The sequence below is a fragment of the Phalacrocorax aristotelis genome, chromosome 7 (genome assembly GCF_949628215.1).
Source record: "Phalacrocorax aristotelis chromosome 7, bGulAri2.1, whole genome shotgun sequence".
Classification (NCBI taxonomy): Eukaryota; Metazoa; Chordata; class Aves; order Suliformes; family Phalacrocoracidae; genus Phalacrocorax; species Phalacrocorax aristotelis.
In genome coordinates this window covers 3,256,524-3,277,969 of record NC_134282.1, presented here as the reverse complement: position 1 = coordinate 3,277,969, position 21,446 = coordinate 3,256,524, and the positions used below count along the sequence as shown (strand labels likewise).

The following is a 21,446-nucleotide window of genomic DNA, read 5'->3' as shown; positions in this document are numbered from 1 at the left end:
TTAAATGCAAAAACAACTGGGCTTTCAGCTGTTTGGAACTGGCAGAGCAGTTCTGCTTTGCTGCTGGTTGGGCCAGCTAACGTGGTGTGTGAAAGTGTTGGTTGTGTGATTCAGTTTTGGGGGTGGATCTCTATGGACCTTAACAGTGCCATGACTGTTTTGCTTTAACTACATAGATCGATATACACACACAAAATAAGCATATATGTTTATTTCGAAAGCATGTGCCTAACTTCAGTCACTGAGATTTCTTATTAATTTCTTCTGTCACTGTCAACCTTGGACTACATGTGAACAAGTTTTCCATAACATCCTTTTAATATTCATAGTGGTTTGTAATAGCAGAGCCAGCGGGAAGATGAAAATCAGGAAACAATTTGGCCACAATTAAATGGGAGGCAAAAGTACAATTCTGACGATTAAATTGGATTCTTGTTTAAAACGCATGTGGTAGAAGGATATGGCAGTCTTCGGGAAGCATAAAATGAAGTTAACCAGCACCAGCGTTTAGTCACTTGCTCACACTGTATGTGATTTCTAATTACTTCTGTAGTTTGTCATTGTTTAACACAATCAAATCTAATTGGCCAGAAAATTTTTCTTGGATCGTCATAGTCTATGACTATGTTTTTACTGTTATTGTTCCAGCTTCTTTTTCATCACCCCAACCTTTACTGCTTCATTAAGTCTTAAATTAGACTTTGACAATCAGCCTATTTTATTAGAATTATGAAAAGAAAGAAACATACATGGCAAAGTCAAAGGGGAGGCTCCAGCATCATATTTTATTTCATGCTTAGCAGTTCCTTGAGGGTTATCAAAGGCAGGGATCCTTTATTTGTAATTAAATACTCCTCACTTTAAAATCATGACTAATAAATGTCAAGTGCAAGAAGAGGCACTATTATTCAGTGAAGTCCTTGGATATGTTTTAGGGTGAGAACGCGTAGGCATGAAGGTTATTAGTTTTTTGAAATGCGGTAGGGTTGCTTTCATTACAAAATCCTAAAGTTAACCACTTCAGATAAAGCTCAAAAATCATTGAAACATTTGGGGAGCTCTTCTTACCCTACAGGAAGCTCTTGACATTTATGGTAATTAAAAGTGAAGGTATCTATTAAATACTTAAGCCTTTCAAATAAGCACCAGACTGGCATGCGACTCCAAGAGTTGCATATATCTTAATTAGAGCTGGTCAAAACTGTTCAGTGAAACTGTCTTCTGGGTTTGGTGATGGTTGGGTTTTTGTGTTTTAAGGAGACCCAAAGCCTTTGAGGACGCGTCAACAGAAATGCTATGGGAGTGACCCAGAATGAGGTTTACTCTTCAAAAAACGTTCTTGCGTTGGGCAGATCCAGCTTGGTCGTTGCAGAGCAACGATTTGCCATCTCTCCTCCTTCCCTTGCTCTCATGTATGTGATTTAGAGTATCTATCCTGAAACAGCCTATATGCCCTGTGGTTGGTTGCTTTTAATGAGGAATAGGAAGAGAGACCTCGCTTTCAGTCACTTGTCAAAATCCTACTTTTCTTCGTAGAGTTGAGCCTCGTTTCTCCAGTTGATCCTGGCACCAGCGTCCTGGCTGCTTGTCCTGATCCTGACTTACCAGCGTTAACTCAGGTACTTAAGAGTATCTAACGAGAATTGCGTTCAGGGCCAGATTCTGAAATGTCACTTCCCTGTTGGGCGGTATTAGCAAAACGTTGTGAGTTCTTAGTACAATTTCAAGGGCTGCAGGAGTTGGGTCTAAGCTGTAGAGGAAAACACTATTGGTACCACTTATTTCACTGTAAGTCTCTCTGACTAAAAGTTGCAGAGTGCACCTAATCCATATTTGCTATTCTGTTTCTGCTTACCTGTCACTATAACATTTGGGTGCTTTCCTGCCATACAGTGCGATGGTCTCTAGGGTTATATCTTAATAGGCTTTTTCACCTTCTTTTTTCTCCTATGGAAGGAAAAATAATGTGTGGATTTTGATTTACGTAACGATTAAGGATGCATCAAAAATATATTTGGCTGAACTAATGCAGAGCAGATGCTTTAACTATTGTGTTATATAGTAAGAGCACTGTAATGGAAGCGCAGCAATAGAAATAGCATTGTAATTGGACAGGCATTTTCTTTCCAGTGATGAAAGGTTCCCCTGCAAAATGCTGAAGTTTTTTCCCAGTTTGTAGGTTTTTTCCCCGTTGGATAGTCCATTTGGTGGTGATGGAAACAACCAGAATAAAATACTGGTTAGCAGAGGAAGCCCAGGGCACCTTATTTTATCATAACTTCTTAAAAATAGTAACAACAACAACAACTTTTTGGGTACCACTTCAATTCAGCTCAGAAAGTTACTTCAAAGGATATTATGGAAACGTGTTTTCAATGCATTTCATAAGAGGTTTAGCAGCATATGATTTTAACATTTGATAAATATGGCACTCTTCCGTCCTCTGTTTGTAAATGCGAGTCTATTCAGTGTGCTTTTCCATGCATTTGCTTTTTTATACTTAGTTTTCCCCACGTGCCCTGGAGAAAAGCATGCAATCCACTGTTACTCTGAGGTAAACTGGATTTCAGCATAGTCCGTTTCAAATTAAATGAAATGGTTTATTAGTTTTGCAGTTCTGGAGAGCAGAGGCACCCTTGGGTTTTTATTGAGCTGATGAGGGATATGTTAGCCTATACATCCAGAGAGCACTGATGCTAGTTGGGCTTTTCACTTTGATAAAGTCCTTGGTTTCAATGATGATATGCAGGTCAGCCACATCTTTTAATTAAAAAACCCCCGAACTGCTGGAATTGGCTAACTGTTGAGCAGTTTATATATGCAAGTATGCTCTCTTGTGGTAAGCCATTTTATTGAACACTCCACCAGTTCTACATTTTGACAAATTTTATTTAAGGCTGTTGTTTTTTCTAATACTTTTTTTTTCTTTCATCACGTCACCTATTTTGGGAGGGTTTACAGTGGGATACAACGGCAGAGCTCTGGATGTGGCGGGTGCGGTCGTATATATTTTGAAGTTGTGTTCGGTACAGTGAATAATACGCAGCACTTGGGCAGCACACCGGACTTCTGTGGAATGAGGTGCTATTTGACTCACACCAACTACGTGATTTACAGCGAGGTACTTGTATAACCTCTGAACATCAGGTGGTAAAGGAAGAGGGGGTTTCATTCTGAAGCATCTTTATCCGATTTTAGTAACTGCACGATTTGTGCTGCTTGTGACAGCTAAGGTGCTGATTAATTGAGACGGAGTCTCAGAAGTTTAGTCATTCTACTTGTGCAATAATCAAGAGGAAAAAAAAAAATATGCAAAACAACCCAGACTTTGCCCTGATGGGGGTGCTCCTGGGCGGCCTGAGCGGCAAAGCTGCATTCCTCTGCTCAGCGTTGCGACAGTTCTATCACAAGTGTATGTATAAATTCAAGAAGCGTAAAATCAAATACACCTCAGTTGTCTCCTCTTGAAAAAATCAGCAAGACTGTTCTAATCTTTATGATTAGCCTAACATCCAGGAATTATAATTTAATAAATAGCTAAGATACCTGTAATCCTCTAAATGTTTCTCGTATTGCAGCTGGGGTTTCTGCCCAGTTTCTTTACCTACTGAATAATTTACATATAAATTTCATTACTGTTTTGCCTGGAGGCGAGGATAGCCAAATGTCAGTAAAAACATGAGATTATGTTCAAGTGATCTCAATCATGCAAGCCCTTGTATATACTTCCCTTCAAGGGAACTAAGCTCCTAAAGAGGAATTTCAGAGACCGTTTCTTGAAGACCGTGAAATTCTGGTGCCGGATTAAAACCACAAAGAGCACACTTCGTGTAAGTCCAGCTGCCGTTGACTTTTGTGGAAGTTTTGGCAGCCCGGCGACTCCAAGCTCACGTTTCGTGGTTGCAGAGATGATTTGATGGGTGCTGCTGTGCGTGAGCATTTAATGTCAAAACAATAGGTTATTCAGCGGGTGGTGGCTGTAGTAGAATGATCTCGTTTGGCACAGAAAGGTGTGGAAGAGTAGGAGATGGATGGGATAACAGCATGCTGGAGTAATACCTTCCATTGCTGGAGCTTAATTTAGTTGAGGAGATGAACAGGGTTTTTAGAAGAACTCTCTGATGCATACGTGTTACTTCTTTTGTCATTCTTTAATTGCAGTTACGTTTTCATTAATGAAAAGTGTGACCACGTCTTCCAGTTCTCTTCCATTTTTATTTAACTGGGAAGAAACACTGAGTTTAAAAGGTTGAGCTCGTGACGTGTTGACTCAGCTCTTCGTGAGAGCTTAACAGGACTGTGAGAAGAAACCTGTGCTAGAAGCTTAGTATAAATATTTTATGGAGAAATTGAATAATATTTTAAGGGACAGAAGTTGGTTAAACAGCATCAGCAGTTTCAAAGTGTGGAAGGCAAGCAATAAATCGCACTGTTTACAGTAGTAACTTTGTATGAAAGTGTCATGTATGAATTTAGAATTGTAAGATGGTGCTGTATTGCTGTATTACTGTACGTCATACGCGAGCATGTGTTAGTGATGCTGTTTTACTGTATCGTATTAAGCGCAACATTCATGTGCAGAGTCTGTTGTACCTGTAGCACGAGTGTTTTCAGTTGAGGACTTTTTCTGTGGGACTGATTGCTGTACTTGGCAGTCCTCCTCCCTAGTGGATTTCAACTTTCAAGCTGCTTTTGTTTCCTACTGTCCTTCACAGTTCTCTTCCTCCTCCATGTCCTCCCCCACGCTCCCCTTCCTCCTCCAATACTTTAAAACCCAAGAGTTTCAAAACAGAGGAATATTTCCATTTGAAGTTTCAAATATCAGCTACTCAAGTCAGAAACGCTTAATCTACCTTTGATATTGATTCCGCTTTTGTATTATATACGTATGTTAAGTGTAAGATGGCATACTTTTTTCTTCTGGTTCAGTATGCTCTCTTCAGGCTTTCATTCAACTGCTCTCCCGTTGGATCAGATTTCCTGTCTCCTCTTTCTCACCAGAGAGTACTGACAAGGTAAATAGAGAACAAGGCAACAGCAGCTTCTGTTTTATTCCCAGTGACGTCAGTTTAGGACACCGAATGGTGCATGAATGAAATAACAATAAATATATTAAATATATCTGTGTTTGAAATGCATAGCTGTTCGGGCCTTGACTTTGCAATATTAACATTTTTTTGTTGTGGTTCAATTTCCTACCGGGCTGAATAATTCTAATCAGGCGTGCGATGCAGAATCGTAGTAGTGCCCACAGAGGTGACCAGCATCTAGCAGTGTGCCTGGAAGCTACAGATCTGTAAGCAGACCCATCTTGTTATCTTTGGAAGAGCAGGATCACTAGTAGTTTGTCATGTCAGCATTAGATAAGGATGAGGGATGCACAGATTGTTAGCGTGGCTCACACGTGCTCCTGGATGAGGAAAAGAAATTTGTCATTTGGAGTATGTTAAGTTCTACAATAAGGCTTTTGGAAAATGATGTTGACCATGCGTCTGGCTGCTCTCTGTGTCCATTTCTGCTCTTTTCTTTGGCCTCTCCATGTTTTCTCTGCCTCTTCCCCCTAACCCTTCTCATCCCAGTCTCCTTTTGCTGCGTTATGAACTCCATTTCCTAAAAGTAGGCACGCTGTGGTAAGATTTCATATTTGTTAGCGGTGAATTCATGAAATCACCTTTCAGAAACCTGGAGAAATGTCTGCTTTTGGATTGGGAAATTCAGAATTTTAACCCACAGAATAAAAATCTGGCAGTCAGAGGCGTGCGGAACCAGAGGCCGTGCAGTGGTACGCTGGGCAGTCCATCGTATAGCCAGTGCTGTCTAGTATGACTGTGAGCCACGTAAGCGATGTGAAAACAACTGATTTTTTTTTCCACTGTTTTCTGTTCTGTCTTGTTGCCAGTTCTTCTTTTAGTGTCCAGTGCTCAGAGCCTGCAGCATTGCTTTGCCATTTTTATTATTTTTCTGGTACAATTATGAGCGTAACTGTTTATAACACACATTCTTCTGCGTCTGGAAGAATAACTCTAAGAGGATGGAGGGGGGAACTCGTAACAAACTCCTTTCTGTAATGTGTGGTTTAATAGTAAGGATCACTTAACTTTGGGCAGAAGGAGAACCACGTGGGAGTTGTATTGGTGAGGCAATTGAAAACGTTTTAAGGCCCGAAGACCAGTTTTAAATGAGTGATGTTTTGTCTTTTCTCCCCGTACTTATTTTTACCCTTCAAAAGATGGAAAGAATCAGGTATCCTCCTTTTCCACAATGAATAAAGGTATTTCTGTGTTGGAAATGAACAGCCAGTCACCAAAGCTGGAGACAGTTTTTCTTCCAAGCGGGTGATTTTCAGATAATTAATTCAGTCATATGCAGAATGCTCTTATTCTTAACGATGTTCTGATTTTTGTATGTCTGCTGGCGAGGTTTTCTGTATTTGAACCTCAAAACAAATTTCAATGGTATCAATTTTTATTGCCATGTTGACCAGTGTGGGAGCAGTGCATTCTGAGCCTGATGCTAAACGTGATTATTGTAAGTTATTAACTGTGCTTACTGTAAATAACAGATCTGCCCAGCTCTGCTAGCCCTGTGTGAGGCTCACAGGGTGGTGCTGGTACATATATTTATGTGACATATGCCACTGTTCAGAAATTAGCTTTAATTTCATATTTTCAAGAAAAATAATACTATTTGGTGGAGAGGGGAATTTTAAGCAGTATTCCTATCTTGTGAGGAAAATTATTGAGCATCTGGAGTGCCTAATATTTACTACTTATCTTTCAAAAAGGAACTGTTCCTGTTCTCTGATCCTTAAAATCAAGCCCTCAGCTGAAAACCATGTGGAAATAACTGGTTAGTTTTGGTATTTGAAGTAATGTTTAGAGGCTTCACCTGGACTCTGGCACCTTTTGCAGCTGGTTGCTGCACACAAACAACCCCATCTCCCAGCCCAGCCTCAGCCCCAAAGGGCTTAGCAGGAAACGCAGTGGAAGCGGGCGTAGCTGGAGGGGCACAAGTGAGCAGCGAGATAGCTGTGCCTGGCACGGGGAGCCGGAGCCACAGCTGCTCATCTGTTGTCAAGTGTTTATTGGGCACTGAAAGCTGAAACAGAGTCCTTTTGGGGCAAACTTCGGTGCACTTGTGTATGGCTCCGTTCTCATGCATTAGGTAGCTTCCGAGGAACGATGGGGTGAGGCAGAGGCATACGCTGCCTGGAAGGTGCTGCGTTTAAATCAGCAAATTTGCAGTGTATCCTCCTGAGGTGGGAAAGCTTTGTGCAGATGTGGCAGCCGCGGAGCCGTTCCTGCAGGATGCGGTCGTGAGTGTGAGCACAGTCTTAGAAGTCTCTGGAAAACAGGCAACCGGGTGAAAAAGAGATAGTTTATGATCCCATTAGAAAAAGCCAAGGCTGGAACTTCAGTAGACATAAAAAAACCCAAGAGGGAGGGAGGAAGAAGGTGAGGTAGAGGAGGAGATATGCCATGCGTGCCCTACCCAAGGGAGGACCTTCAGTCAGGGCTCGTGCTGGACCACGCAGCAGAGACCCTGACCATGGGACTGCAGGAGGCCAGCTCTCCCTGCTCGCTCGGTGTGCCCGCAGAAGGTTAAATCACGCGTGCAGTGCATGTTAGTGGCCCCTGGAGACTTCTGTATTGATCTGTTTCTTAATAATGCATAATAGGCAATCAGAGCTTTCTGGATCTTTTCACAAATGTAGTATCAGCAAGAGTCTTAAATCGTGGTACTGCTACGAGTTGTGTCTGACCTGTCCTCTACCAACGCTATGGTAGCTTTCATGTCCACTGGGACTACTCCCGACTTACCCGGTGGAGAACCAGCGGGGAGTCAAGCTCTGAGTTTGGGATAATAATTCAACTCTCCATGGCCTTTCAATGGGGCAAGATGATACATCTATATTTTGTTAAAAGTGTTATTCCAAAATAAAATGGGTACAGGTGTTAGATTCCCCCCCCACCCCCCTTCCAGTGTGAACAAGAATGTTGGGTTTGCATTATTAACCGAGCTGCGTGTTCTGCCCTGTTTCATCTTTGCTCCCATTTATAAGTCTCTTTTGTGGAATGGTTTAAGATGGAAATTTTGGTTTGGGTGCTGAACTAAGCAGGACTTTGCAATTCTGATGTCACCTCTCTTCCACCTATTGGAACATTGATTTTTAGCAACGTGTGCTCTTAAATCAATATGGCCTTTATTGGTACTTGCTGGTGACATAGTTGAAGCCGGCAGCGGCGAAGTGCGAACCTACGTTGCAGTGGTGCAATGGGTTTAATTAGAAACCAAGCAAAGGAGACTTCAGATTTAGTTATTGCTGTTTGACACCATGCGCAGTACTTGTCTCCTGCGCTACAGGCATTCATAATCGTTGCTGTAAAACAAGTATTTTTTCCTTCAGCTTTGAGAGTATTTAATTGATAGCATAGGCTAACGGAAATTTGTGTAATTGTGTTGCTATCGGTATTGTGTGTGAGCGCTCATAGTGCGAGCCGGTTATTAGTGATCTGATTTTGCATTTGACAACATGAGAAGTTAATTGGAGCACTAAAATAATGCAACAGCAGCAATACTGCAAAATTTGGCTTATAGCACTCCTGTAAGTTTGGCTGTCGGTATCATCTCTTGGCTATTCCTCCTCACCCCGTAAAGGCCTACTTAGTCATGGCTTTTCCTCATGTCGGTCCTTTAATAATAAAAAAAAGAAAAAGCCATTGGGGAGAGAACTTACTTGAATTTGCTCAGGAAGTAGAATTGCAGGCTATTTTGAGCAAAATGATTAATGTTTTATTTATATCTGGCATAATAAATATGCTGACCAATAAGAAGTCAGCAAAACTCAGTGTGGCTGAACTGTTCAAAATGAGTCAGCTCCTATTTTTCCTCTAACCTTGGACAGATGGTAGGCCGCTAGCGCTGCAGTTCACCAGGTGGATGTCCCCTGGCCGGGGCTGCCCAAGGAGGGTGAAAACCACAAGATGCCAAAGGGCTGAAGCTCAGCAGTCCAGAGCGCCTGTCTGGGCAGGGGGAAGGTGATCTGAGATGTAGGTCCCGCATCCACGGTGCGTCCTAACCACGAAACTGCGGGCGGGGTCGGGTGGGAATCACAAATCATCTCTCCTATTGAACTGGGCATCGAGCGCCCCAATCCTAAGTCGCGAGGAAGAGGAGGGTGACCCCCCCCTGTATTGGGGCTGCTTCTGGAGGGGTGCTTCACCGGTCATCATGAAAGCAGGGAAGAAGAGGAGGCTCTTCTCCCTGCCCATCCCCTTTGCGAAAACATGGGATGACTTCAACGCGGTGTCTTCTGAAGGATTAGATGAGGCAGCACAGTTTGGGGCTGGGCAGAAATGGCTAACATAATTCAGGGCAAGGTGGCTTGAGTGCAGTCTGGTTTCATTAGCACACGGCTCTGAGTTCCTGTGGTATGTGTAATGTGCCTGAACGAGCTCATCGATTACTACTCTGTGCGTCTCTACACCACAAGACATATTGCTTTATAAAAATGTATCGAAAACGGTCTTCGCGGTCTTTGTCAGCGCTGAGGCTGAATCACCGTTTCCTGGGCTCACAAGCCCTCTGTGGTCCCCTGGATGCAGGAGGAGGTTTTAAACCTGCCGAGCGCCCAAAGTCATTCTCGCCCACAGAGCCCCGCAGCTGCTGCTGGAGCCCCCGAGCTCTGCGTGTCCCGGTGCGGGGCGAAACTAGAGGATCACGGCTGAAGATTTTGCGGCGGTGAGCATGTGTAAAACGGCAGCTCGGCCTTTGCCAATGAGCCGAGCACTGTTCTAATTTTTAAAATTTGGCTGACTGTTTGCTGGGGCAAGATGGAGAGGTATGGTCTAGTTTTTGGACTCAACCTCACTTGAAAACAGCCTGAGCACTCAGTAGGGTACGTTTCTGTTGGAATTTTTTAATTACCAATTTATGAACTCTGCTGATATAAGGAATTTAATAAAAATGCTGGCAGACAATTATCTGTAGTTGTGCTGTAATAAACCTTATTTTGGTGAGGTTTATAACCTAGCAGTTGTGAAATACGGCAAATTATTAGATGAAAATAGTTGTAAAGTCTGGAAATTGACTTTTCGCTGTTTTTTTATGATTGAATCTATTTATATATAGAGAGATGTACCTTCTTTTCACAACTGGAATGAATCTTGATGAGAATACAAGTAAAAGAGTAATATATAGTATCTGACTTTTTTTTTTGCTATGGATGAAAATAGAAACCATTCTGAAGATGAACCTGTTGTTTTTGTTCTATCACTGGGAAATCTGCCTTTACTCTCATTTGCTTTATTTCTCATGTCTGAATATGCTGAGTGTATGAACCTTCCTCCTCCTTAAAGGAGATAACCTTAACGATATAATGTGGTGTGTGTGCCCACTAAACCTGATAAACTGACACTACCTTCTAGATGGAATTTCAGAGGGCATAAAGGCCACGTTCCAAAAGTAGTTAAAATTGGCAGAAATTCTGCCAACTTCAGTGCATTTTGGAGTGGGCTGGAAGTGAAATGTATCCCTGAATGTATCATTCCAAGTTATTTTGTTCTCCTTTAGACTATTACCCTCCCTTGGTCATCTTGCCTTACACACCCTGATCTTGCTGCTGCACTTGCTGCTTTGAAATACTGCAGTGGGCCTTATTCTCAGGTTGTGGTGCTCTTAACCAGCAATTATTTCCTTTATCTCGGTATCAAAGGCTAGACCATGGGTTTAACACTGACAAGAAGCACTTGGAGACACTGACTGACCTTTTGAAATTGGTATAAAAGAGCCCCCCGGGGAGTCCCATTAGGAGTGGGGAAGGTAGGTAACAGCTTCCTCCACCCAAAAAGGACACAGCGTTCAGCTGCTTGGTCTTAGGGGACTTTGTAACTAAACCCTGTTTCTTTGGCCTTCTCTTTCAATTCAGAACAGCCAGCTTTGTCCTTTAATTCAAGTGGTCGATATTTAGTTATTTTTCTCTGAATATTTAAAGGTAAACTCCTGGAGTTCTCATCTCAAAGACAAAGCGTTATGCCAGCACAGGTTCCCTCTTTCTCTCCATGCAGTGACTTGTACTGGCTCTTCCTTCTTTCTGGTCACGAGTGGTGTTCCCCAGGGCTCAGTGTTGGGGCTGGTCGTGTTCAATATCTTCATTGATGATCTGGATGAGGGGATCGAGGGCACCCTCAGTAAGTTTGCAGATGACACCAAGTTGGGCAGGAGTGTCGATCTACTCGAGGGCAGGAAGGATTTGCAAGAGGGACCCAGACAGGCTGGAGCGATGGGCCGGAGCCAACGGTATGAGATTCAACAAGGCCAAGTGCCGGGGTCCTGCCCTTGGGTCACACCAACCCCAGGCAACGCTCCAGCCCTGGGGCAGAGGGGCTGGGAAGTGCCCGGCGGAGAAGGCCCTGGGGGTGCTGGCTGACAGCCGGCTGGGCATGAGCCAGCAGTGCCCGGGTGGCCAAGGAGGCCACCAGCCCCTGGGCTTGTGTCAGCACTGGGGTGGCCAGCTGGGGCCGGGCAGGGATGGGGCCCCTGTGCTCGGCCCTGGGGAGGCCCCACCTCGAATGCTGGGCTCAGGTTTGGGCCCCTCGGGACAAGAAGGGCCTTGAGGGGCTGGAGCGTGTCCAGAGAAGGGCAGCGGGGCTGGGGCAGGGTCTGGAGCACAAGTGTGCTGGGGGGCGGCTGGGGGAGCTGGGGGGGTTTAGCCTGGAGAAGGGGAGGCTGAGGGGAGCCCTTCTCGCTCTCTGCAGCTGCCTGAGAGGGGCTGGAGTGAGGGGGGGGCTGGTCTCTGCTCCCAGGTCACCAGTGACAGGACGAGAGGGAACGGCCTCAAGCTGCGTCAGGGAAAGTTTAGTTTGGACATTAGGAAAAACTTCTTCACCGAAAGGGTTGTCAAACATTGGCACAGGCTGCCCGGGGAAGTGGTTGAGTCTCCATCCCTGGAGATATTTAAAAGAGGGGTAGACGTGGTGCTTGAGGATATGGTTTAGTGGTGGACTTGGGAGTGACAGGTTAGCGGTTGGACTCGACGAGCCTAAGGGTCTTTTCCAACCTTAACGGTTCTATGATTCCAGACCTTTGCTGAGGACCAAAGGTGCAGAGTGGATCTGTCAGGTGCTACAGGAGTAACACTGGAATCCCCTCTCGATTCCCAGCTGCAACCTGGCACTAGCAAGAGCAGTGTATCCCTCAAACTGCCTGTGCTGCCGAGATTTGAATTGCATGCATTGATTTTTCTTGTAATATAAATATATGCTTCTCTACCTGTAATTTAAGACGATGTAAGAAGTCCTATGACTAGATGCTTTCTGGAAGTTTTAGATGTCAGAAATTGGAAGGAGGAGATAGGTTGGGTTGTTTTAATAGTGTTATTCCTCCACACAAACTTTTCATTGTAGTCTCCTCAACATTTGATTCTTTTCTAGTTGGCCAAATTTTCCTGACTCTGAGATGGAGGGGTCCTTGGAGAGCCTTGCTTCTTTTCCGGCCTTAATCTATCATATCTTTAGGCCTTTGAACTCTAACTTTGAAATGATAAAATAGGAGAATATATCATCATCTGTAGGTATGGGCTGGTCACTTTCAGTAGCAAGGCTGGAGTTTTGTAGTATTTATTTTGCCTGTTAAAAAAAGCCTGAGTTTTGGGACACCTTATGGAAATTAAAAGGATTCAATAATTTCTCTGTCATGCCATGGTTGGAGAACTTGATAGCGGTGATAACATTCTCTTGTCCTGTTTGCTCAGGGTCTCTGATTTCAGAGCTTACAGATGTGGCAATTGTGAACCCAAGGTTGACGTTTCGTAAGAAATATTGGCTCTATCCCGAACTTTCAGCCTTTTAGTAAATAAAGTAGCGACAGTACAAAGGAAGGAGAATCTTCCAGTATTTAGTATCGGATCTGATTGCAAGTCAGAGATCTTGCCATACATCTTTAATGGCGTACCAAGAATTAAAACAGTGTTGAAATAGCATTATTTGGATAACATTTTAATTACTTCAAACACTGTAACAAAACCTGGGTTTTCTTAGGTCTGGGGGTAGTAACTTCATGTTCATAGAAGTTCTTCCCTGAGACCTGAAGAAAGAAAAGTATCTTTTGTACAGTCATTTTGCTTTCAGGTTCTGTGTTCAAACTTTGGATTGAGAACACTAACTCTTCTCAGAGGTTGAACAATGTTGTGGGAAAATTATGGTTTTCTTTAAATTCTTCTTTTTATCATCCAGGCATTTGGGTGCATATTATTGCCTACACACGGTTGTGTAGAAATTGGAAAGATTTGGATTTTCTGAAATACTTTTCTGAAATACTTTTCTTCATTGAGTTGAGAGGGTGGGAGAAATCCATGATAGTTATAAAAATTTCCTGCAGTCGTGCTTCTCTGTTTTATGTGTTTCAAAATCAGAAAAGTAAATGAAAGGAGTCAAAAAGGATCCTTTAAAACTGTTGAAAATCACGCTCGCAATGATGCCTAGGGTGGTGTTCTAATCTGCTTCAGTTCTTTGGTAGGTCATAACAGTGGGTGAGTAATTTAGATGTGCAACAAAGCTGTCCCATTACTTCATGGAAGTAAGAATATTTTGAGCTTTTATACCTAGACAAATACAATTTAATTACAGTAAGCCCTCCTGCGAAACAGTAAAAAAAGTCAATCAGAGACGAAAATGTTGCTTCTGGAGTCTTAAAGTGGAACGTAGCTTTGTGTTTTTTGCCTGCAACCGAATGTGCAAATTGTTCTTTTAATGAAGAAGCTTTGAACGCTAATCATAATAGCAGGAAATATAGAGCAGAATCGTCAATACGTGCCTGATGGCGTTGATTTGTGCGCTGCCTGCTTTAACAAAGTCTGAGATGGCTGCACAGCTGGTTTGGGTTCATGTTGTAGGCTACTGAAGGTGTTTTCTTGGCAGTGATGAGGCTCCCAGAAATCCTATCTCTTGTTTTACTCCCATGAGGGTTTTCACATCACACACCACCTGCCTAACTGCGTGGACGTGACCCTTCAGGGCAGCCTGACTGGGCAGAGAGCAAATCAGAGAAGAAAGTAAGAAAGAGATACCTAGTGATGATGTATTTGGCAAACGGCTGTCACTGGTTGGAGCCTGATACTGGGAATGTAGGTTCCTGGAGAGCAGCCGAAGGTGAGCCCAGTTTCTGCCAATAAGTAGCTCTACCATTACCAGCTGCCTTTAAACTCTGCTTTAAACCTTTTCCCCAAATAGACTCTGTGTGTGTGTAATGCTTAACTGGCAGGGTAGACCCGCTCGCTGAAATGTTAAATGGCTTGAAATACAGAATGGCCAATACAGAAAGCTTAAAAAAAAAAAAAAACGAAGAGAGAAAAAAGCTACTTTGTTTGCTATGGTACGCTCAGTTTTCACTACTGCATTACTGTGACCGACAGATCTCTGCTAGGACATGGGTTGCTCTTCTCCCTTCAAGGTCAGAGAAGGGAGATGCACACACTGAAGAGGTGTGTGAACTGTCATATGTTCTGGTGAGGTGCTGGTCACAGGGATTTACTGGAGGAGAAATCTTCGAGGTCTTCAGCCTACAAATGATGACAGTTTCAGTTAGTACTTGTTCTGTGTATAACACTACTGTGTCTTGGGCTAACACGGTCTCTCTGCAAGAGGTAGAGCTGGGCATGTGGTAGTGGGTCCTTTACACTTGGAAGGCTTTGAGCTTGAATGTGCTACCGTTTTCTGGCGATTCAGGGAGCTGTGTTTGGGAGTTTACCTCTGAAGAACCAACAATAAAAGCCTTTTAGCTATGTTGCTTAACCCTAGCCCCTTACCTCTGTTGTTCTCTCGATGTACTCCAGACCTTATTGACTTTGCAGCAGATGGTCTCCTCCTGCTGCACCAACTTTGGCATCTCCGAGGTTATACATAGCGGTCTCTTCCCCATGTGGGAGTACCTTGCTGTCTCCTCTACAGTGGTGGGATTGAAACACCACTCTAACCCCTCCTTCTTTTGTCAGTCTTTCAAGGGAAACTCTTTTGGTCACTGCTGTTGTGTTCCCACGTAACTTGTCAGACACCTTAAGTTTCTATCCAAGTACTGCAGTATAGGACAGCGTGAGTATATAAGATGGTGAGGAGTTTCTGTAGGTTGTCCTCAAGAACTAGCAGACCTACGGATACCTCAAGTGCCATTAGTTCTTGACTGGGGCATGTCAAGCTTATCAGAGGAGCCATCTGCTGCTTTGTTCTGCGTGTATTTCTTTCTTTATTAGTAAGGTGTCTCCTGACATCTCACCTGGAACATCTGTAAGGGGAAAGATGGTTTTTATTCAGCTTCCTGCAGCACATCTTTCCAAGAAGGATGGCTTAGCTTTTGCTGCTTATTACTTCTCCGGATACTCTGCATCTTCATGTGTTTCTTTTTATATTGACTGTTTTCTGGCTAATATGTCCTGATATTTGCTGCTTGAAGTGGCATACAAAGAAGCTGTCATCACCAGCTGTGTAGAAGACATCTGAGAAAATCATCAATAAGTATGAAGAAGCAGATGAAAATGTCTCAGCTGCCCTACTGAATTTGACTTTTAGTAGTGGTTTTTTTGCCATCTTTCTGCCTTGGCTCAATGTATTTAAATACGCTGAGAGAGAAACATTTTGCTGGCTGCCTCTTGCATGATCTCCAGGTGCATAGGCCGGTGCCCAATTTCCTGCGACGCAGAAAAATTAGGCAGTGGATTACATTTTGGTTGCCTTTCTGAAACCTGTAAGCTTCAGGCTCTGCTAAGATTTAAGGCATACCAGGATAGGTTACTTCTGTGCGTCTAAACGTTTTAGATTGAAAATAAGAGTTCAACCCCTATCAAGAATAATTTACCGTTCTGTTAAGAAGGAAGAATAGGAAGTAAGCTATTACCACAGAAAATTTCACTGCAATTTTCGTTTGCATAAGCTTAAATTCCGAGTAGAGAGGTTGTCAATTAGTGTGCAGATTTTTTTAATTGGCTATAATAAAAAGCTAATTGGTGTTTTGCTTAAAGAGTGAATTAAGAAAGTGTTGCTATAGAAACTTTGCATGTGTGTAGTGCTGCTCTACGTAACAGTGAATATAATAGTCTAATGACCTTTCTGAGCCAGCTGTATAGTCAAGGAAAAAAGTGTTAAATTCAGGCTTGCTGAAGTGATCATTAAGGAGTTTGTGCCTTCACCCATTTCATTGCCCGAAAGTGTCTCCGGCATTGTCTTGTTGAATGTTTCTCTTGAGTCGTGTCAAACCATATAATAAATGCTGGTCTCAGAAGACCTGAACTTCTGTAAAATCTGGGTGCTCCAATTTTGAATGTGTAAACTGAGCTATAATCTGTACTACTGGGAAAATTTCATTTCCATAATCTGAGAAACTGAGACGAGGATCATAAGTGACAACATCTAATCCGTTAGCTGTTGTATTCCTCCCTCCTGTCCCTGCCTTCTCTACCCACTGATTTCTGAGCCTCCTGTGAAACACAGGAATTATGAGTTTAACTCAAATATGATTTCTGTTCTAATTTGCAACTTTCTCTGCCAGCAAAAATACTTATCTCCTCGAATATAAACTTTGCTGAGGAGAGAACAATTTCTTCCTTGGGCGAATGGTTGCCTACTTAAATTATTTCAGAGTCATCATCTGTACTTTTGCTAGCTGCTTAAAAATTAGAGATACAAGTGACATGGACAAAAATACACTGATGTATATTATGAACGTAGTCCTTCCTGCACAGGAAGGTGCTCAGTAGTGAAATAAGTGTCTCTATAAACTCAACTCTATAAAAGTAAAATGTGACTCTTTTTTTTTTTCAGTTCCCTGATCCTGAAACTCATTGTATTACTATGTAAATGGACAAATCCTATTGTCCCCTTTTTAATTGCATATCTAGAAGATGCAGGGGCGTGAGATCCTGCGCATATTAGTCATAGTGACAGGAAAACCTTAGCGTTCTGCATGTTTTTAGATAATACTGTGACTCTCTAAATGCACAGGCTGGGCAAAGCTATAACCTGTTGACTTTTAGTGGAAGGAGTTCACTCTGTTCTTTTTTTTGCTCTGGTTTTCAATTAAAGACAGGAATCATTCTGTGTATGCTAAATTTGCTCCTGCACTTGTTCTTCAATCTGGCAAAACAGAAAAATCTTTGAGTTTGAACCATTTATTATTTTAGCTTCCCCCCCTTCCTGTTTTTCTTCCCAGTAGAAGCTTGGAAGAAATCAAAGAGACCTCTTGGTGAGGGAATTTAGGAGCATCTCTTAGAATTCTCTGGAATCGCACAGTTGGCTTCTTTCTGTACCTCTAGATCATGACTGAGCAGTATCGTAACTTAGCGGCTATTTTTCCCTTGATACACATATGTAAGCCCTATTAGCGTTAATGCCTTTTTGAAACGCTTCCCTCATATATTCAATATCTACTACTGATGTCCAAACCCTAAAGTCTTACGAGTTGCATGGCGCTTGGCTATCTCTAGAGCTTAATAGAAAGTTGGATTTAATCTCATAGTTCATCTCTTTGAGCAGTAAAACTGTAAGACAGATAAAATGTTTTAACATGAAGCTTTTATCTGAGACCTGTGAGCAAATAAGTCTTTCTGGTCCAGGGAAAGAACTGATATATATATATTTATATATATTTTTTCCTTCCCTTTTATCTTGCCCAGTAAGACTGTAACTGCAATACGTGTTTACATGGGCTTCTATAATTGAAAGGTAGCATTTTGCAGAACAGTAGTACGATGTTATATTTCTGACTGTCAAGGAAATGTTGCTCTTTGGAACTCAGTAAAACCATCTTTACTTCATTTGAATTTTGGCTGCTCTGCTGCAGTTCATTGTCAGCTGTCTTTGTGAAAAGGGGACCTGGTCTATAAAGAGCGAGACGTGACTCTACCCTTAGGACTGGTATTTTCCTCTACGTTTTACATGTGTACAAGGCTGTGAGCAGCCTGATCTACCGTTGATGTTACTTCTGCTTTAAATGGGGGTGTTGGACCAGTTGACCTTTTAGGCTTCTCCCAACCCAAATTACTTTGTGCATCTCTGGCAGGGTTGACATCTACAACGATAAAGGGACTGTCTTCCCATTGTTGTTCTTCCACTTTTATGAATTGTGACTCTGCAGGGTTACCATGAAGGCAGTTCCAACAGCAACTGAAGTATGAGTAGTTACAGTACCATCAGTTGTGGATTTTTTTAAACATAATTTATCTCCAGATGACAAATTCAAACATGTCTTTTAAAATTGTATTTTCCAGCTTTTATTCTCCCATTATTTAAAGGGGAACTTTAGTCAGACCTCCGAATGCATACCTAGAAAATAATGTAAAAGCCTGTTCATCCCGCAGCTACTCTTCCCCACCTTCTTATCTGCGCAAGGGGAAAAGCCTGTTTCAACACGGCTGCTACAGCTATTAGTTGGCTCAGTAACATTTCTATGAAAACCGAGCGTCTGGGAGATGGAAGCCACACTGCTGCTAGTTCAGCGCATGATTTGTTTGTTGGGATTAGCGCTGGCTGCAGTTCTACAAAATGAAGTGGGGTCTTGGAGGAGCTCGGTGGGTTCCGCATTGTGGGTGTCGATGGGGCGCCTCGGAAGAGTAGCCGCAGTGCGGTGTGTGGGGGTGGTTTTGTTGTGGGTTTTCTTTCTCTTTTTTTCCTTTTAAGATTACTTCTTTATTGCCCCGATATGATTGTGTTTCCAGAAAATTACAACGGCACAACTTGGTTACTATTGATCCTTTTTTTCCGCTTTGTTTTATAATTTATGTAGTGCAGCAACAGAGGGCTATTAGTGGAGTTATCTGTGGAATCTTTATAATAAGCTTTGATTAGTACTGAGCTGCAGCGATATACACAGAGACCGTTTAAATATGTACTGAGCTACCTCGTTTTGCTTGGGGAAGGAACGCATTGACATCTTTTGCATTTCATTAAAAAAGGAGGGAGATTTATGCGGATGATAATGAGATTGCTAGTGGGTAATAGGTGAAAAAATGAAATGATAAGGATTTCAAGGGTTTTTTTGTAGTAAGAACACTTCTAGATTACTGATGGATAAATAAGGCAATTGTTTACTGTCCAGTAGAGCAGAGGAACCATCACAGGTTCCCTGTATATGAACCTGCCGCTTCACCTTGCTGGGTGCGAGGGCATTGGTTTTGACATTTTAGGCAGTTACACTTGTTTAAATGAGGAAAAATACTTCATAACCACCAGCCTGTTTAAAAATACATTCTATTTTGCTGCTGTGTCAGGAAAATGCATCTGCTATTTATATTTACAAGTTGCATCACTGCAAGTGGTTAGATTTCTGTTTCTATGAATGGTTTTATAAAATGTGATGTGTTCCTCTTTTGCAGAGAATTAACGTAGAGGCCAGATTGAGAATATGCCTTCGTGAAAAAGCCTCTGCCAAAGTGATCCCATCTCGGCTTTGAGGTACGTGGAAAAAAATGTATCAAACACCTATTCTACCTTTTTTTCTCCTCATAATTGTTCTGTTTGAAAGACATCGTGAGGATATTATGTGCTCAGGAGAAAGTAAGTAAGTATTTTAAGGAGTGAAACTGCAAAACTTGGTATTTAGTCAAAGTAAAGTGTAAGCATGAGCCAATCATTTGGGGTAGGCTTCAGCAGTTACACAGAATGGCAGTCAGTGGCATGGATGCTTGTGTCTCCTCCATACTGCCTTGGCAAGTGACTGTTGTCGTCTAAAAATTGAATATGCATATGAAGGAGAGATCACTGTAATTGAATGGAAAATGTGAAATTACAAAGGCAGCAAAGTATAAATAATTGAAAATCAGGTTGCAACTCGAGCTTCTGTTTCTCATGAGCTCGGTTGCAAACAAGATTGCTAGAATGGGCATTCGCATTTTTGTTCCTCTTAATTTTACTTTCATGGTGCCGCACCCCTGGTACAGAGAGCAAGGCAGCGAAAATGACAAAGGAGTAATTAAATATTTGTAGGAAATTAAGAGCCAAACCAGAGACTAATTTTCAGCAGTCTACAGCTTTCATTATATGTGTATACGCTTTGATTTCTCATGTATACGGAAAATGCGTCGCCTAACACTGCATATTCTTAGCCTTTCTCCTCCAGAATCATTTAACTTACTGGCTTCCGTGGTAAGATATGGCAAACTTGTTTTATTTGCGAAATTATTGCAGAAAATAATTATTTTAGTAACCTTCTGAACAGTTAATTGCTTGTGAGTATAGCTAAGTATTCTTAATCTCTACTAAATACTCTTTTATCGTGGCCATACTTCATTTGACTGTTTGCTATGTCTTGTTCAGTCGTTGCAATCGCTCAAAATGGGTGATTTTCAGTGTTTCAAACTTTCTGGGTCTGCTTGCCCTGCCCTGTCTGTGGTTGAAGGGATTGGCGAGATTGCTGTACTCAAGCCTTATTTTCAAGTGAAACTTTCTCCAGATTTAACCAATGCTATTAGACCTAATGAAAACCATATGCCATTTCTTATCCCTAGTGCCAGGGGTTGTGATACTGGCACGTGCCATAAAACCAAGTTCCAAGTAGCCCAATAAACTTGAAAAATTCACTGTCAAGATAAGCTCGGTTGTGCATCTGGTTTAAGAGCCCAGGTTTTGCCCTTGAGCGCCAGGTATTTCTAGAACCAAATCAGGTTCGGTAGGTTTGCTTTTAAAAGGAGATCAAAGCCAGGCTGTCAGCAGAACTTTCAAAAGGAGTGGTGGACCCTCAGTGAGCCTGCCCAGCCGCCCACGCCGTGGGACAGCAGCCCCTTGCTGGGTAAGACTTTTGGTTTATAATGCTCTTCTACTTAATGACACTGTATTGTGGGCTTGGCTGTATCCCCATTAGGGTGGAAATTATGATCCTTCTCTAAGGACTTTATGAGAATTGGAAGTTTTCTTTAAGGATTATGGAGTTATTTAAAAAATTTGCTATTAATTTTCTGATTTGAACAGTGTTTAAATACAGCTACTCCTATAGTAAGACTCCAGATAAGTGTGTATTAGAACTTAATATTTGGGATACTTGGGAAGCACCATAATAATCCAGGACTCACAGATGGCCAGAACGTCTTATTCTTAGCAAATATTGAATTTGTCTAAATTACTGTCATGGCACAGATACGGCGTTAATAAACCAAAGCTTTAATAAGTTGCAGTTCAAGACAGAAGGGCTTGCAGTGATGAAATTATGTGTCTCCAGAACTTGCAAAAATATGTTTGTAGGATTTAGTCACAATAAACAGAAAGGGAAACTGCGTTTCCCAGCAGACCAGAGCGGTGGCTCCGTACGGCCAGGAGAACCGTTTCCAGTCTGCGCTTCAGATATTTCCTGTACGCAGGGTAAGTGGCCGCTGTGGCGGTGCCAGGCGGAGGGTCGGGCTTGTGGAGAGGCTGCTGTCCCTGAAGAGAGGATCTCTCCCGAGGCCTCTGGGCCGTGCGGGCACAGCAAGA

At 42.4% G+C, this 21,446-nt stretch overlaps 1 protein-coding gene across 8 annotated transcripts in view; it reads left to right on the top strand.

Moving 5' to 3' along the window:
- The window catches only part of NAALADL2 (N-acetylated alpha-linked acidic dipeptidase like 2), a 503,571-nt gene that overhangs the window by 80,510 nt on the left and 401,615 nt on the right, over positions 1 to 21,446 (top strand). For 7 of the 8 annotated variants that reach the window (XM_075098454.1, XM_075098450.1, XM_075098457.1 and 4 more), the window contains one exon: positions 19,358 to 19,436. The gene's annotated coding sequence lies outside the window, so the exon portion shown is untranslated. Of the gene's footprint in view, positions 1 to 1,536; positions 1,620 to 19,357; positions 19,437 to 21,446 lie in introns of those variants that run through there. The other variant, XM_075098456.1, reaches the window with a different exon arrangement.